This window comes from Cupressus sempervirens, chromosome 5 (genome assembly GCF_028749045.1).
Source record: "Cupressus sempervirens isolate cs-2001-9-10 chromosome 5, ASM2874904v1, whole genome shotgun sequence".
NCBI classification, from domain to species: Eukaryota; Viridiplantae; Streptophyta; class Pinopsida; order Cupressales; family Cupressaceae; genus Cupressus; species Cupressus sempervirens.
The window spans coordinates 455,944,368-455,963,175 of record NC_143122.1 but is presented as its reverse complement, the minus strand read 5'-3'; the positions used below and the strand labels follow the sequence as shown (position 1 = coordinate 455,963,175).

At 34.2% G+C, this 18,808-nt stretch overlaps 1 protein-coding gene across 2 annotated transcripts in view; it reads right to left on the bottom strand.

The window, feature by feature from the left end:
• Positions 1-18,808, bottom strand: part of LOC149556744 (phosphoinositide phosphatase SAC8-like) — a 113,881-nt gene that overhangs the window by 22,737 nt on the left and 72,336 nt on the right. The gene's annotated exons all lie outside the window — the stretch shown is intronic.

Genomic DNA, 18,808 nt, shown 5'->3' with positions numbered 1-18,808 from the left:
GCATAAAATGTTAGTTGCAAAATATCTACCCAACAATTGCAAAATATCTCCGTTGGGAATACAACACATTTGAGAGCCTTGCGCTTTCATTTGGAGCATACCCGTGTCCTTTTTCATTGTAATTGTTGTGAGCGTTTACCAAGGACATGTAAATGGACCAAGGCCCTTGGGGAAATGATTTAACACTGTTGAATCTAGCTCTACTTCTACATGCTCTTCGTGATGGCTCTCAAAAGAATTTTCCCAAGTTCTTCGATAATGACCACCATCTTGATGAACATATTGCATGTGGTGTTCATGGTGTTGTATATGAAGGACATGTTTTTAAGGTCGTTCATGGAAACTCTCCAAGGTGTGGCTGTTGATTTGTTTTGTCATTTACCATCACGTACTATCACAAACTAGGCTACTCTCATAGCCAAGATTGAGGAAAAGTTCACACCTCCTAAAGATGCCCATGCATTGGTGGCCCAACTTACTTAGCTGAAATAGTCATCTCAGTGCCTATGCATATATTTGTTGTTCATTTCAACAAATTAGCACGAAGAAGTCCACTTGTAGCTCAACCTAGAAGTGCAAATTTGAAGTGTTTCTTTGTCAATGCTCAAATTCCTCAAGTCAGTTTTCTATTAAGAAGAGAAGCCCTAGCTACTCTTGCAATTGTACAGACATTGGCGATTGAAATTGAAGATGATCTTATTCTTGCTGGGAAGATAAGAAGCAAAGCAAGTGGATTTGAAGAAAGTCATCAATCTTCCAATTCATCTTCCTCTAGCACGAGGACAGATCATGTAGTGCAAAGGTTAGCAAATGAATTACTAGGCTCAAAAAGAAAATAGCTCAAGGTATGTTCTTTGATCCTCACGAAGATGTACAAAGGAAGCCTCTTCCAACTGTTCCTCATAGTTCTATTGTTGGGAATCAGCAAAAGTTAGTTTCACCATCAAAAAAACTTGCAATTGAAGAACCATTAGGAAAGACAATAGTGAAGCATCTTGTATTTGACGCTAGTGATCTTGCTATTCTCTTCCAAGAAAAGGAAGAAGACATAGTTAGCAACTCTCATATCTGGTGTACACAATCTCGGAAGGCCAATGATGAAAAGATGAGGAAGGAAAACTTTTCTTCCAGGGTTCAAAATAATCACATTTTAAAAGGGGACATGCAAGCAAGTTTTGATCACGCTGAAAATGATGTATTTGTGTCTCAAGGTCATAAACTTGAGTACATTGTGCATAAATGTTCTATCTTAGAGCTTGCAAAAGAATTTATCATAAACAATAAAGACTTTCCAAAGTCAAAAGTTTGTGAGTTGTATGTTGAGGTAGGCAATACAGTCATGTCATCACTAAAATCACATGAGCAAGGTTTCCTTGATCAACCTAAGGTGTTACTAATTGATGAACCAGTCAAGCAACTTGCAATTGGCAAGAAAAATCCAAAATTTGTTCAATCAAGGGGATGTCCAATCTGACATCTAACTTCGTTGGAAGCCAACGGAAAGTTGGGCATTCCACATGTACCTGAATAGGAAAATACTATTGAAGGAGAAGCAAAAGAACCATGTTCAGTTCTAAAGGAGCAGTTTTGATTCATGGACCTATCTTGGAGAAACAATATACAGAATTCATCTCAAAAAGCTGAATTTTTCCATCTCATCCGAGAGGTGTTACATCAAGCATTCACATCATTGCTCTAGTTGTCCATGTTCCATCTATATAAATACGCTTGTGAACATTCAAGGTACTGCAAGCTGTTGAAAAAAGGTAGCTATTGCATAGAGCCAGTAAATGGTTTCATCTAAAAGTTGCATTATCAGCTAGTTTTATTTAGGTAGGTTTTTCTTTGTTTTTAATAAGTACGCTTGCACAAGTGAGTTATATTTTACCTAGGTTTTCTTTGTGTTAGTCACATTAGAGTCTTCTTATTCTTGATCGCCTAACTTAATAGTCCAATGAAATGGATAAAAGCACTTAGAGAATTGGATTCTATGTTACTCTATTTCCAAGAATAAACGAGTTATATTCCCCACACAAAGCCAGCTATTGTTCTTCATTTTGTCATCACAAAATAGAGGCAACACTACGAAACTTTTCCAATTAAGTTTCATATTTCTCTAAGGTAACTCACTATTTGATTGGCAAAGATTAATCAATCAGTCATTCCCAATTCATATATTGAGTCTTTTTACTAAAGGTTCTCATCAAGTCTTTTACGATTTTTCAGTTTGTTAACCTATACTTAATTTTGAGGCCCTCAAAGTCTCTTTGGCATTTTTTTGGTGTTTGTTTAGATTGTTTGTCTTTTTGTTTCCTTCAATCTCTTGCTTTTCATCACACCCTCATTTCAAGATATCTTGGGGCTTAATTGAACTTGTTAGTCAAAAGTTATAAAGGTTTAGTTCACAAAATGTGGGGTTTAGAACCTCTACTGCATATTTAAAATATTAAATCTTATAATTTATTTTAAAATATATGACTTAAAATCACTAATGCTATGCTTTTAAGTTACTTTTTGACTTTTATTTATAACTTGAGTGATTTAGGTCATTATAATGCACTTTATGTTATATTTTGATGTTGAGTTTCACTTTAATTTATAACTTAAGTGATTTAAGTCAGTAAAGTGCACTTTACAGTCTATTTTAATGTTGAAATTTACTTTAATGTTTTAACCTAAACATTTAAGTGAAAAATCTCTCTTTTTTAACATATTTACACATAACATGTATAACATGTTACAGTAAATATGTAATGGACCCTCTAAAGTGAGATTCACTTAAGTGAATCAAAAGACATGAGCTAAATAGAAACTTTAAGTGATGCAAGTCAATTACATATTATTTTTTAATGAAATACATTTAATTGCCCTTCCAAACCACGTTTTTGGCTCGTAAACCACTTGTTTCTTAGCAAAACAACAAGCTGGGTAGTTTTACATGCATTTTAAAACATGTATTTCATTTTCCAGATTCCGATTTTGGTCTTTGCATGCAAAATACAAAAATACATTTGCATCCAAGAACCATGATTTTCCATGGAGATGAAGTTTTGAGCAAAATAAAATATGTAAATGCGTTTGTAAACCAAGGTTTGCCAAATGCTTGCAAAATACAAACATGCAAATGCATCCAAGAACCACAATTTGCATACTAAGGCAAATGTAAAACATGTAAATGGTTCTCCAAACCACAATTTGCCAAATACGTGTTGTTGAAACATGCAATGCAAACTTGTAAACCACATTTTTTCCTTAGAGAGGTTATTTTAATCATGTAATGACTTCTCCAAACCCCAATTTATGCTTGAACGTTGGGACTTGGGCATTTACATTGCATATTTTAAATATGCATTTTAGTTTCCAAACCCCGATTCAAAGGCAAAGGGTAAAAGGCACATATTCATGTCTTCTCCAAAACATGTAATGACCTCTCTAAAACACAATTTGGACATTCTAAGGCAAAAACATGCCATGTAAAGGGCCTTGCAAACCAAGATTTGAGGCAAAGAGGTTTTTTGGGTGAACATGTATATCTTCCAGAACACATGTAATGACTTCTTCAAACCCCAATTTAGACATGTAATAGGGCTGGGAAACCACGTTTTGAAGCAAGACTTTCATTTGGAATATGCAAAATGTTTGGAGAACCCCAATTTCCTTAGACATTAGTGTAGAGAATAATTTGCAAACACTTTGACACTCTCTCATGCACATGTAATGTAACATTCAAACCATGATTTTCTCTTGGGAAGGCATTTTCAAGCATGAAAATCATTTGGAGAAGTGAGATATGCACTTAAGAATGCATTTGCAACATCATTTCCATCATCTTGTACATGCATTTGCATCAACAAACCAAAACTTGGAGCTATTTACTCATGTTTCTGTACTGAAATAACTTATAGGATTGTAGTGTAGAAATCATTTACTTCTTGAAGTCCATGTGCCCCAATAGTAGAGATTTACCTTTAAAGAACTAGATAGGAGTCTATGAGCTTCATAGTTACTCTTATAGTATAGAAAAAACTAGACACAGATCTAAGTCAGTACACTTTCAATCAGTCTGTCAATTGGTGTGACCTTATCAGTATCAATGTTTCCAGCTTTTAGATAGAGTGTAGTTAAAGAGATCCATCTTGCCCATTACCCCCTCTGCAAGTAACAAGAATCTTTCCTAAAAATAGAGGAAAAAGTATTGGTAACACCCTTTAAAGCATCTCTTAGCTTATTGCTTACCTTGAGTTGATCCAAGGAATGGTGAAAAAGGTGAGCGTTCCCTTTAAGGTAGGATAGACTTTGTCTCACACATTCTAGTTGGTAATCCCATTTTGAAACTGAATTTCCATAAACAGTTACTTGCAAAATATCCACCCATCACAAACTAGGAAAGTTCAACCCCAGAGGATCAAAATCAACACTTCTATGTCTAAATCCCTCCTGTTGGTTCCCAAAACCGCAGATTAGAATCCTACGAGCCTTGCCTGCTCGATGTTGGGATATCCAACCGGTTAAGGCCAACTTGACGGGATTGATCAATGCGATCCAAATCCCCTACGCTTTTGGCTCTATAGGGCGAAGGTGGGTGCACCTAATCCTGGATAAAACACTCAAATCCAAGATCCTTATAGCAGATCAATTAGAATGTGAATGCAATAAAAGATTTCCTAACGACAAGAAATACAGAAAACTTTAAATTTGCAAATCATGAATTGAGAATAATAAATAAATATATGAATGCTTTTTAAATAAAAGTATAGATTAATGCACCAAATGAATATATTAATTCTTCAAAGACAAGATATGAAATAATTGCCAGTGTATGGATGCGAATTATTAAAAATATAAAGACCAGTGCCAAGGGCGATAGAGTCAGTATTATAAGTTTAAAATATACAACTATATAAAATTCTACGCACATCAATTATAAACAATTTAGTAATCAAGATGCTACGGATCAAATATATGGAAGCAATTTTAAAATAGTCTAGAATGTATTTTAACTCTTGTGGTTTGAAGACAAACTAGACATAGATTCGGAAACAATTAAATATTTTTCAATATCTATAATGTTTAATTTTAAAATGCTATAATTGATCCTGTCCACTTATCTATCATATAAATTATTTATAAAATTAAAATAATAATTATAAAAGACAAAATTATATAATATCTTAACTCTAAAGCTTCATGCAAATAAAATATATATTTCTTTCCGATCATGCTAGAAATAAAAATGCATTGGAGACACCCTTTGCGGATGATCCATCCGATACAATTTGACTCTAGAATCGCACAAGAATTTATTCGATAATCCACAATCCACAAGCTTAGTTCAAAAAACCATTTCTTTACCAATGAAAGAAATAAAATATGTCAAAGTGAATATATATATATATATAACTTGGCTATGTAAAGTTTTTAATATGAATATGAATTGTCCGAATCTTACATCTCCTATTTATAAAGGATGGAAGGGCATTATTAACCATCACACCTCTTCATAACTAATAACCTTAGTCATAGAGTTTGGCGAATTTCAACCATCAGGTTCGAAATTCCGCGAACTTCAAAATAGCAACAAAAAATTCATTAAAGTTCGCCTAATATTCGTATAGATATACCAAGCAGTCTTCAATAAAATGTCTTCAAGGGTTTTCCGAATTTTTTAACCTACACGAAGAGGCATTAATCTGTGTTTTTTCCCTGTCCGTGTTTTTATCGTCTCTTAGAGCACCATTACACAAAGGTTTATGTCTCTGTTCTTATCGTCTCTATGAGCACCATTATGAAAAGGTTTCACGTTACGCTATGGCATGGACGAAAAGCAGAAGACATTATTCATCGAACGGCATATACTCCTCTGAATCAGCTTCAAACACGATCAAATAAAGTCCAGATTTCAATAGAATGCATGAATGATCTTACTCCAAATTATTTATCCGTAATTAATTTTTATATATTAAAATTATATTGTTTTGTATGTTAATATTATTTTTATTATTTGTATAATAATAATTGTAATGCCAGTCGGGTACATCTTTAATTTTTAATGTTATGAAGTTTATATATCTGAAGCGCACTTCAAATTAAAATATAATCAAAAGTGGTAAATATTATTTATTTATACTATAGTTTTATATGCTTAGATAATATTATTTTATATGTTAATATTATTAGTTTTATATATACTGATATTTTTATTTTATTTTTTTATCTTATCAACATCATCATTATTATTATTTATATAGTGTTTTTTATATATAGATAATATTAATATTTTATGTGATAAATAGTAGTAGATATAATTTTTCAATTTAAGTTACAATATTGTTCTGTATAATATTTATCTAAATTTAAATTTATTATGTATAGTTTTTAAAAATTAATTTATATAGGCGAATTTAATGTCGAATTTTTTCCGACTTTTTTGAGGTCTCGAATTTTATCCGAATTTCATAGTTGCTGAACTCGAATTTGAACTCGAACCTTACGACTTAGCTAATAACCAATCAATATTAAATACTTAATGTAATCTTGATTTAATATGATCGATAGTTTGGTGTACTATATTTTAAGATATCGACTGTACTGGGCTTGAAGCTTTAACTCTTCTGCTCCACATTTACAAGCGCCTTCAAATCCTTATGCATTTATCAAAAACCATGGTTTTGGGTATAGCCTTTAGTTCGAAAGGTAACAGAAGACATCTTTGCGAGACATTCCAATTCCTGATTCTGACAAAGGCATTGAAAATATCTTGTGCACTCAACGTATTTGCTCTTCTCTTTCGTTGGATCTCTTCTTTGTTTATTCTTCTCCTCAAATTGTCTTCCGCTTGAGAGCCAAGGGTGCATTTGTCTGAACAATGCTCGAGCCACAACTCTGACATATTACAGACCTTGTGAAAGAAAGGTAATGAAATCTCCGTTATCGTGGATGGAAAACTACAAACGTTCATGCCCTCTGCAAATTTGGATGGAACCTTCGCTCCTAGTGCTATCCTTTCAACCTACAAATTTCTACGCAAAAGGTCTTGACACCATTTGTGTTTTTGTTTGGACATGTCGATGCTGCATATATTGATGTATTAATGATAGGTGAAAGTCTTCATCTTCCGCATACATTCTCCAGACATAATCGTGGATAATGTATCGAGCTTTTCCAATAATTGTTGACATCTTCCAGCTGTAAAACTTTCCATGGATGAAAATGGTGATGCAAACTCTCAATCTTCTTGCTCCTTTTACTCAATATAGAGACCTCTATTTCAATGTCTTATTGGTGCGTGTCTTTCTGGACTCCTTGATTGGACGTTTTAGATATACCTATTTTCTTTTAATTGTGCCCGAACATCATGCCAATCAATATTTCTGCTGACTGTGCGATCATCACGGGGGAATTCTCTCGCTTTATATATTCTAACGACACATAATTGTTGACTTAGTGAGCAATCTTTGTACCATTCTACCATACCGCTCTGCATACTCCTCCGTCACTGCTTCAATATATATTGATGTCACAATTAATAAGTAACTTGGTCTGTAATAAATATCCAAACTAAAACTTGCTTCCAATAGTACCATATATAGAAACAATCATGGAGCATCTCAAAAATTTATCCCATTCACTCTCCTTGAATGTACAATCATAAAAACAAATGAAATCACAAATTCATGTTTCAAAACGGCATATTTCTGAGCAATAACTGAGATTCATATATGGCTGAGTGTGAGCTTTTGGAAAAGGAGCAACAAAATCTAGCATGAAACAAGACTTTTGTTTAAATCAATATTTTCCTCTGAAACCTGTCTGGAGACAGTGTTGCTTCTAATGTGTTGCATACTCCTAATGATTTGGAACCTGCTATATATGTCCTTTGATGACTTCTCTTCACTATAGGAACTTACAACTGCATCTGTATAATCCCATTTATAATCAGTATCTTCTCTTTTGCCCCATCAAATCCTGCATATGAATGTAAATCCCCAAAACCACTTGTATTCTAGGCTTCCATATTCAATTAATACAAATCTGGTTCTGATTGATCAAACCGTGGTATTCGATCATTATCCTGTGCAAATGAAAACCCCTATCCAACAAAAATTTATCAACAAAGATCAACAACAAAATGAAAAAGTGATACTCAAAATGGAAGTCCTGATTTTATAAATCAGGGTTCCATCACCTCCAACCAAGCTGCAAAGAATACCAAATGAAGGGAAAATAATGATAGAATCACATGCAGTTGTCTGCAATGTGCAGCCAGCACCATGGTCATATGACCTGCACTAATGCTTCATAATATACCTTCAAATCTCCCATGGCCAGAATGGATTTAAAACCAAAATAGAAGCCTAAACTTTGATCATTTTTCTATCACTCTAGGCGGCTATTAAAGTGAATATCCTTCTCCCATGTGATGATAGGAATGGTAGGCCTGTCAAGGACATGTACAGCCAGCAAGGAAAGTGATCTTCGTACCAATAAAATAAACATAATCATTCACTCCTTCATTCCACAGGAAAATCACAACTTCATTTCATAACAGATCAGAAAACAAAAAACCCTTCATGGTAGCAAACCTCCAACAAACTTCAATCTACACAACTTTTATAATCGAATGAAACCACACCAGTCTAGCTGGGGATTATCTTCCAAATCTAGAAGTGAATTCCAATCTTAACTGAAATTGAATTGACAAGTACAACAGGTATAAATCCTCTTGAAACTCTACAGTATGCGTTGTTGTGACCTTTTAACACCATAACCCCATTGCAAATAGGGACCCCCCCTGTTTTCTCGTAGTTGTTAGATTCGACAAATTTTAGCATTGCATTGTGCAATTTATAGCTTTAAAAGACTAAGGGGTATTTAAAAAACCAAATGGCCAAGTTGTGATTTTATGGTGAGAGCATTGAAATTGAAGTTTGTCAAGGTCATGTTATAATGGGTTAAACGTAAAATCCTAGTGAGTATTTAAATTTTGGCTAGTCAATTAGTCTGAAATTCCATATAAAGGCACATTTCATGCATAAGGGCTTTAAAATCCTTATATAAATGCTTTTTTTAATGTTCAAAATGGCTACAATCCCAAGTAAAATCATTTTTTCTTTATAAAATTACACAAAATCCAGACTATACAGAATGTTCCTTCATATTTTGATCAAAATCCGGACTATACATGAATTTCCCTTCATATTTTGATCAAGATCTGGACTCAGCATGAATTTCCCTTCTTAATTTAACATTTTCAAAAAAAAAAATCTAAGCATACTATGAATTTCCACCACTTTGGATGATCTTGGCTTGAAAGTTTTTGAAGTGTTTGAAAAATCCAGACAAAGTGTAATTGTCCCCAAGTGCGGACTTGAAAATTTTCTCTAAGTCTAGAAATTGTCTAGACAAGGGTACCTTTTCCCTTGGAGGAAATTGGGAACCTGGAAATTGTCCAAACCAGAGCCATTTTTCCCTAGATGGCAAGTATGGATTCCAAAAAATATTCTAAGTATCAAAATTGTCCTAACTAGGGTGATTTTTCCCTCAAGAGGAATTTGGAAGGTGGAATTTTATCCTTAAGTATCAAATTTTTCCTACCTAGGGTGATTTTCCCTGAAGAGGAGTTTGGAAGGTGGAAAATTTTCTCGATATCAAATTTGTCCTAACTAGGGTGAGTTTTCCCTCAAGAGGAGTTTGGAATGTGAAAATTTTTCAAAGTATCAAATTTGTCCTAACTAAGGTGATTTTTCACTCACGGGAAGTTTAGAATGTGAAATTTTTCTTTTGAAGTGGTTGAAATGTCTGGACTAGGGTAGATTTTCCCTCTAAGAGCTACTTCGTGAAATTTTTCCAAGTACCAAGAATGTCCATACTAGGTCGATTTTCCCCCTTGTGATGGCAAAACGAGATCAAATTTTTTTCTACGTAAAAGATGAATACTATCCAAGCTGTGGTCAATTTTCCCCGCCTTGTATGGATAGAGATGGAGTTTGGATATACTTTTAAGTCCATACAAGTTGTGGACTTGGGTAAATTTGAGAATCCCAACATGGATTGTTTTTCCTATGAGAGCATTATTTTCCTATTTAATTTCTAAAGGGAAAAATTAATGAGGCCAAAATTAGAAGCTTCTAGAGAGGTTACTTTCTTTTATCCCAAATTTGCATGAAGAAAAGAACAAAAGAAAAGGTTCCTCCATTGAAGATATTGACACATTTTTTAGCAGAATTGGGAAAGCAAGGGAGCCTGTACCAGCAAAGAAGATTCATAGGATCGCTAGGGATGAGGTAGGGTCTTGCATTGTGTATTTGGTTATTCCTAGAGGCGGTAAGAATGGGGATGAGATCACTCCTAATGAGTATCATACCTTCTCACTCAATATTGGACCAGCGACTAAAAAGCAAGAGTTTGAGGAATTGAGGAGCAACGCAAATGCTATAGAAGAAAGAGTGTGTAAATTAACAAAAGAAAATGATGCATTGATGACAGGAAATTTGATGTTGAAAGAAATCGTAAACAAATATGTGAATCCAACAAGGCATAATGATACAACACTTATCCTGTATGTTCCCACGTCCCAAGGTTCTCGTTGGGCTTGCAACATAGCAAAAAAATGGGTAGGAGATATTAGAGGGCAAGCAGAGGATTTTCTCACGAAGATGGTTTGAGCGCATGGAAAGACTACCATAATTATAGAAAAGGCTCACGGATCAGAAGAAATATGGAAGGAATTTGAGCCCATTAAACAAAAGGTCATCCTTGTCTCAAAGCATTAAGAGCAATCCCCGCATCAATCCTGATGCTTGAGGGAGTCATTGATAGGGGAACACCTATGACTTTGGTTATTGGTATGTCTCATTGATTACCAAGAAGACTACATATGAATAGGCTTGCGCGCAAGGCGGTGATATTGAAGATCATATCTTGGGGATACATTCGAAGGTCTTTATTGTAATCAAGGAGCTGCTTGATCTTGATTTTGATGTTGCTAGTGAGTTAGATTTGGAAAGTTAGTGGAGAGGTTGGAATCACTTTATTTCACAAGCATGTATTGTCTTGAGGAGAGTAACTTGAATGACTTCCTCTCACTCATGCTCCCTATTAATGATCTACAATGGCATTCTTCGAATTGGGATAACACACTAGACACAAACATGGAGCAATTGAAGGTTATGTTGATGCCACATGGCAACCTTCATTGTATTGACATGGAGGAACTTAGCAAATAATTTCTTAAGTTCCTTGATTTTGCTACAAGGGAGAGGGGGAAGGAAGTCTACATATTAAGTGATGACTTGTATGATGAATAGGTGGCTTCTTTCCTTCTTATTGGTCCTCAAGCCTTTGAATTTTTTTGTTGGCTTATTTTGTGGTGCTTCATTTCTATTGGCTACTTTTGGTTCCCCCGATTAAGGTTTTTAATGGATTAATTTGGGCCCTTGATTTTGAATCAATCTTGGTCATTCATTGTAATTGGGGTTCCTATTTAAACCCCACCCCTCTTATTTGTGAAGGGAGTTTTTTGAGAATTGGTGTCAATATAATGCCAAATTCGCTCTACTTTCCAGATCAAGTTTTGCATCATTCCATGGTTATCTACATCTCTCATTTAGAATAGACTTCCATTACAAGTTGTTAGATCAAATTTCATTCCAAGTTGTTAGAGTACATTTTGCTTTGAGTAGTTTAGATTGCGTGGATGGAAGGGATTTTGGATGTTTACTTGTTAGACTCAAACAAATCTGGGCCACTAGCTTCTCATGGATTGTAAGAATTACCTTGTGTGGTAAACTGATGAAAAAAAACCATAACTTTAATTTATATGGAATCTTTACTTTGCACACAATTGACGGGACTAAAGGTGAAATATTGATTTGAAAATCTTTCATATCTACCATACAAGCTTGCACAAGGTGGGTGGAGTCGCTGGCAAGATTACACCTAGTAGAGTCCAGTACATCAATATTTTCGTGCATTCATCGTTAGAGGTAAAGTAGTATCCAAGAGTTGAAAAAAAAGCATACTTTCATTGCACATCATAAAGCCATCATTAGAGTCTAGTTGACATGTCTTGAATGAACTAGCGTAAGTCCCCTCGATGATCCCGCAAATCACATCATTTTAACTGAGCAAGTATCCACAGTAAAAAGAACTATGAAATCACCTTGTGATCTTACATTGTAGGCTTAGCATAAGAAGTGACTTTATATCAAGAGAATTGAATATCTTGTGTTTCCCTTCGAAACATTGAGTGTTTGATTATGAATGTTGTAGTGGACTAAAACTAACATTAACATGTGCCTATTACAACATCAAACAATCACAAAGTTAACCTAAAAGATTCCCAATTCCGGTGACCATAGAAATTACCATTTGCTTCAAAATCTGAATCTATGACTAGCATTGTTACCACTGAATGATCTTAGTTGAATTCTGATTTCTTTTTTCTTTTCCTTGTTTTTTCAATTAGGAAATTTAAACATATGCTACAAATTTTATCATGACTGAATTCTGAAATAGTACATACCCAAACCAACCAGCAATCTGATATATTAACTTCAAAGAGATCACTGCCAATATACAATACTGTCTTAAACAAGAACTACAGGGAGATGATTTGAGAATGATTCAACCCTAAAGAAATTGTTACAATGAACCATCCAATGCCAAAGGGAAACTATGGTGTCCAATGATGAAGAAAAGACCTCCTCCAACCCCCACGTGAACTACTGCAATGAAATGCCTATTGCCAAAAGTTGGCCACCTAGCTGCAAGTGCCCTACTCCACTCAAATGATAATGCCAAGATAAATTAACCACCTCCTCTATCAATCTGAATGCAATGAAATACAACTCCAATTCACCAAGACCTGTTGAGGTTTGCGTCCCAACAGTCTAGACTTGAGGGTTTCGTCCCAAGCCACAAAATCACCCTTCCAAAGCAATTTCACAATTCATAAGTTTCCAATGCCAAAAGATAATGAACAATTAGGTCTTCATCTCCTTATAACTCCTCTCAAGTGCAAATCGAACACTAAATGAGAATTACACTTTGCACTTTATAATAAAATAACATTTTCCCAAATAAAGGCGTCCAGGCTAGAAGAAAAACATTAGTTTATTAAAATATCATAATTCATAGCGCCGAAAAAGTCTCTGGATAGTGACAATAGTTTATAATAATTCAAGACCTTTCCAACGAGCTATAACACAAGGGCACATCTAATCAAGCAAAGCCATATTCCCCTTACCACTCCAAAATGGCTATATAAATAGCCTTATTATAAATTATTTAAATGCTAACTTAAGAAATACTTAAATATATTAAAATATTCCTCATTTTGCCCCCGAAAGCCCAAACCAACCAAATAAACATGAAACTAACCATGTCACCTGTCTGTGACTGATACCGAACAAGATGGGTCAATTGGCAGTCCCTTCCCCCTATAATCTAGGGATGCTCCTAGACACAAGGGAACACACCCTGTCATCCTGAAACTGAAACCATGGAATGGTCTCGTGGAACCTCACATCTAGAAACTGCCACATCCTCCTAAAATGTAGGGATACCCACAAGGAAAATAATCTTCACACCAAACAAACAAATATGATCATTCATTATTTCATTCCACAAGAAAATCACAATTTCATTTCATAACACATCAGAAAACAATAAAACCGTCATGGCAAGAAACCCAAAATAAACATCAATCTGCACAAATTTTATAATCAAATGAAACTGCACCAGTCTAATTGGGGATTATCTCTCAAATCTGAAACTAGAAACCTAAAAAGGGTTTTTGCCATCAACAAATTATGGAGGAAGTCACAAATTTGATCCTACAACATAACAGTATCAATTCTTTAACAAATCCACAAATGAGCCCCGACTTCTCCTTTTATAGCTTTGTTTGAAGGAGTTTGCAAAAATTATAATAATCTGTTTTGCTTAAAAAATGAGCTCTTTAAAATAATAAGAACATTTCATGTGCAAAGGCCCCATTAGCCAAGCGCCCAACTTTTAAAATACTTCATTACATTTCCGACGAGCTAATTACAATATGTTATCCTTTTATTATTATTTTTGACAGATAAGAGGCCGAAGCTAAGATTAATTATTATTATCATCGTTATTAGTATTTTGTGTTTTACTTAATTATTATTATTATTTGTTAAGTTCAATTAGATTCGAACCAAAGACCTCCCACATAAGAGACTCACATTTTACCATTGTGTTGTAGGCTCTTACCTATGTTATCCTTTTATTATTTCTCAACATTTTATATATTATAATTAATTACTCAAAAACTTGCACAAGTTGCAAAAGCATTGAACCTAAATTGGAATCAGACTTTGATCACATTGGGATAATATTGAAGATGCAAGATGATGATGAAAGCCAATTAGATGACTTATTAAAAGTAGACATGGTCTCCAAGAAGTTTGGAGAACGCCCCAAGAGTCCAAAAAAACACTTTTGAAAATGTCATAGCAACCCATATGGCTAACTAGGCTCATTCCCAAAAATAGAAATCCTGATATACTGAGCTTGCGGTCGCCAAGAAGTTTGGAGTTCTCCCCAGAACACCGAGAAGTTTACAGGATAAATTGACAACTGACCAAAAGCTCATGAAACAATATTGCTAAACATGGGGACATTACACTCCAATTTGAAATTCAGTATTCTTTTGAGCAAAATAATCAGATATTGTAATGTTCACCAGTCACATTTGTTGCACCTGTATTATTTTCATTATTAGTCTTGTCCAAATAATATTGTAGTTTCTTTCATATGAGATTATTAAAAATATGGCTAACAGAGAACAGATTTTGAACTAGGATTGCCTTATTAACCTTTTGCTAGTCGAATTATTACATGTCGATGACTCTAGATAGAACATTCAAGTATATTAATTGTTAAGAATGAATATGTATGTTGTATTGACTCTTATCACCCTAAATAAGCATTGACCAATCCAATTTCTCCCATAGCCTCGGACTTGATTTTAAAATGATAAATCTTAAACCAAACATTTTATATTTTTGTATTTGCCTGAAATATTTGTATTAGAAACAATTCGAACACAAGGAGCTTGCATGTTTTAAAATCTAATTCACAAATCCTTGGCATAAGTGTCAACTGTTAGGTGTTGAGGCATAGACATGCTGCATTCTTACACTTCTTGTCATAAAGGGAAAAACACCTAGGCTGTCTATTGATGTTTTGTAGCTTCAGTCGGATAAATACTAGCGAAGATATGTATATATTTGGTATATATGAGATGTATATATACTTAAATATATATATATAAATATTATCATTTATTTATTAGAAAATTTAGTAACTTAATAGATATTTTATATATATATATATATATATATATATATATATATATATACACGTATATGTATATATAATTATAATAATTGTCTCTATGTTAATAAATAGACATGTCCTATGAAGGGACATGTCAATTCTTGACTCATTCTCCATATAAATATAAGATCGCTACCTTTGGAAAGTGCATACTTTACAATCAGTACAATTACATTTGCACCAATCTCACGTCATCAACATGGTATCAGAGCCAAATTGTAAATGTAAGATAGAATATGCCACTCACAACCACAAAGCATTGATACATTTGATTGTTGTCTTGACCGAAACCGTAATCTCTGATGTAGTAAAATATATCTGGCAATGACATCGAACCAGTAAGAGAAGCTTGTGTCAAATAAGGTTGCAGTAACATGTGTATTGGTTGCATATAAGCTGAAGAGTCATGTTAGAATGTACCTTAATCATACATCAAACATGATCACAAGTGGTGGATGACATCCCATTACAGAAAACTAGAGGTTAATTTTAAAAGTGATGGAAAGCTTATGGCTTTGCATGTTGATTTATTCATTGACACGGGCTTTTCACTAGATATAAGCCCTGCCCTTCTTTATAATATAATTCTAGTGATGAAGAAATACAATTGAGGAGCTCCTTATTTTTTATTACAAAGTATGTGAAATAAATCTTCCAAGAAAGTCTGTAATGAAAGGACTAGGATATGCACATGATATAAATGTTTTCCGAAGACATCATGGGATAAGAGGGACCCCTCACAAAGACGAGCGCAGATATTTGGGATATTGCCATCGTGTATGCCATTGCATATCCACAGGGAAAGAAAGACAACAAAAAAATAAAAAGAAAAAAAAAACAAAGCATGATCCACAACTAACTTGGCAGACTAATTACCACAAAAGAAACAAATGTCACCCTTACGCACATTTACTACCAATAACGATAAGAGACAAACGACCCTATAACTATACATGTTCTTTGTCTTAATAACAGTCAGCGACTCATTATATGTGAGATCAGGCATTGAACCATTTCTCTCCCCTTGGTAATAGGTTGTAGGAGGAGAAGAGTCACACAAATGGAGAATACGGTTAACGTAAGGGGCAAATATTTAAGCAGGACCAGTTAGCCTTTGGAGGAATAAACAATCCACCATCAGCGATCAAGCACCATCAAACATTAATGTCAGGGAATCATGCCCTTGCTCGATTGTTCATATATTGGTGTGGTTAATACTTTCCGGCGATTAATATATTGGTCTCTATGAATTATATCAAGCGCCTGATGCTTGCCAACAATTAATATATTGGTCTCTATGAGTATGAATTATATCAAGCGCCTACGTGCTCACTGATATGGTTGCAAAAAAAATAGTCACTAATATTTGATTGAAGGAATATCATTGCAATATCATTAGATAGGATTGGCATCGATTAATAGTCTTCTGGAAACTATAGTCGTGCCCAGATTAGGTGTGCATTCAATATAGACAATGGGTATATTTATAGAGAGGAGATTGTTTTGTTGGTTCAGACAATTAGAAGCCAGCAAATAGACTGGTTGCTATTTTAATTACTAATCGAGTATCAACACATAGCAGGAGTTTATAAGGTGAAAACGAAAGTAACGGGAAATGGGGCAAATAAGGTATTAAAAATTATTACTTTTTACAACCACTTTATAAAAATGATATAATATGTTTATATCTAAGAGCATATTTATATAATTGCATTGCATATATAAATTAAATCTATAAGAATGTTACTTTGAAGGGAAATTTATATTAATCCAAATAATGCTATTTAATAATTTGATATTATGAATCAAATGGTATAAGGAAGATTAAATATTGAATAGTAGAATGAGTTGTCTAAAATCGGAGATTACTTACATATGTCTAGATAAGCATTAGGCATTTTTCTGATTTGATGCATATGGAGACAGTTTAAGATTTGACACATATGCGATCAATATTTTTTATTATTGAGTATGACATTTATCTACTCAGTATTTGTATTTTTAGACGTACTATGAGAGCTATTTCCCTTAATCTTTTTTGAGGATGTTCTTGCAGGAAAAGGAGGATTGATATCAGATTCAAAGGGAGTTTGACACTCCATCTGTGTCAACTTTGGATGAGAAGCTCAGAAGATTGATAATCAGAGGGAATCTGAAAATCCATGTGTGTCACTGCATGATTTTAATGAGCCTACCCCATATGTACATCATGAGGAAGTGACAACTTCCAAATGATTATCACTTGTATTTGTATGAGTTATTGAAAGGTGATGATCTTTCAATAACTTAATCTTCTACTATTGTGATAGACATTTTATGATGTCTAAAACAAATCATAACAGATTATAACTTGCATGGTGTATTGAGTTCCTTAAAACAAACCATGAACGTTCCTATGGTAACCATCATTGACAATACGTGTGCACATACCTTATGATTAATTACGAGTACTTGGTGAATGTTATGCAACTTGATGTTCAGGAGGCCAATGCTCAAGAGTACTTGGTGAATATCATGCAACTTGATGTTCAAGAGGCCATTACTCAAGAGTACTTGGTGAATATCTTGCAACTCGACATTTAGGAAGCCATTACTCAAAGAGTACTTGGTGAATGTCATGTGACTTGACATTCAAGAGGCCATTACTCTTAAATTACATTGAGGTAGTACCTAAACATGTGTTTATCCTTCCTAGCTAAGAGGGAGTGTTGTTGTTTTGTAGCTTCAGTCAGATAAATACTAGGGAAGATATGTATATATATTTGGTATATATGAGATGTATATATATACATATATTATTATTTATATATTAGAAAATTAGTGACTTAAGAGATATTATATAATATGTGTGTGTGTGTGTGTGTGTGTGTGTGTGTGTGTGATTACAATAATTGTCATTATGTTAACGACCAGACATGTCCCATGAAGGGACATGTCTAGTCTTGACTCATTCCCCCAATAAATATAAGATCGCTGCCATTGGAAAGTACATACCTTACAGACAGTACAATTACATTTGCAGCAATCTCGCTTCATCAACACTTTCAAAGCCTGAAATGCTGAGGAAAACATGATAAAAAGTGTATCATGTTCACTGGCCTAACTTCAACAGCCTTAAGCATAACAATTAGGTAAAAAATATTAAGGAGTTACTGTACAAGGTAGGGAGCCAACATATGCATCCCCACGGCTCCAACTATAACACTGTCCTAGATTCCTATTAGAAGTCCCATAAAATTGGGAGCATACATTGTAGTTTCATTTGCAGCCATACCAAGCGAGTTGCAGCAAAATTAGAGAAGGTACATGCTCATATCAAAGAATACTCACCAAGATGGCTGAAGGTCTACCATGAACCTGCAGTAAACCTGGAAATGTCAGCATGGAAGTTTCAAGACAAGAAGAGAAATACTTCATGGGTTTTTCATTTTTGGTT